Here is a 1043-nt window from a genome sequence, read left to right on the forward strand (position 1 = left end):
TGGACAGCTCCGAAATGCTGTGCAGCTGGCTGTATTAACCTGAAATGAGTTGATCTGCTTATGTTCCAAATGATCAGCAAGCCAGAAGCCAAAAACGCTTTATCTCAGCGAAAGAAGTCAAAAATGGACTATCTGTGAATTTGCAGCTTTACATTCAATTTTCAGCCTTGTTAGTTGTTGGACAGCTCCGAAATGCTGAGCAGCACTAGATCTGGCTGTATTAAACTGAAATTAGTTGATCTGCTTATGATCAGCAAGCCAGAAGCCAAAAACGCTTTATCTCAGCGAAAGAAGTCAAAAATGTACTATCTGTGAATTTGCAGCTTTACATTCAATTTTCAGCATTGTTAGTTGTTGGACAGCTCCGAAATGTTGAGCAGCACTAGATCTGGCTGTATTAAACTGAAATTAGTTGATCTGCTTATGATCAGCAAGCCAGAAGCCAAAAACGCTTTATCTCAGCGAAAGAAGTCAAAAATGGACTATCTGTGAATCTGCAGCTTTACATTCAATTTTCAGCCTTGTTAGTTGTTGGACAGCTCCGAAATGCTGAACAGGACTAGATCTGCCTGTATTAAACTGACATTAGTTGATCTGCTTATGATCAGCAAGCCAGAAGCCAAAAACGCTTTATCTCAGCGAGAGAAGTCAAAAATGGACTATCTGTGAATTTGCAGCTTTACATTCAATATTCAGCATTGTCAGTTGTTGGACAGCTACGAATTGCTGAGCAGCACTAGATCTGGCTGCATTCCACTGAAATGAGATGATCTGCTTATGTTCCAAATGATCAGCAAGCCAGAAGCCAAAAACGCTTTATCTCAGCGAGAGAAGTCAAAAATGGACTATCTGCGAATCTGCAGCTTTACATTCAATTTTCAGCCTTGTTTGTTGTTGGACAGCTCCGAAATGCTGAGCAGGACTAGATCTGCCTGTTTTAAACTGAAATTAGTTGATCTGCTTATGATCAGCAAGCCAGAAGCCAAAAACGCTTTATCTCAGCGAGAGAAGTCAAAAATGGACTATCTGTGAATCTGCAGCTT

The sequence above is a fragment of the Poecilia latipinna genome, unplaced genomic scaffold, assembly GCF_001443285.1.
Source record: "Poecilia latipinna isolate Pla-1442-1.1 unplaced genomic scaffold, P_latipinna-1.0 Scaffold2463, whole genome shotgun sequence".
In the NCBI taxonomy this organism is placed as follows: domain Eukaryota; kingdom Metazoa; phylum Chordata; class Actinopteri; order Cyprinodontiformes; family Poeciliidae; genus Poecilia; species Poecilia latipinna.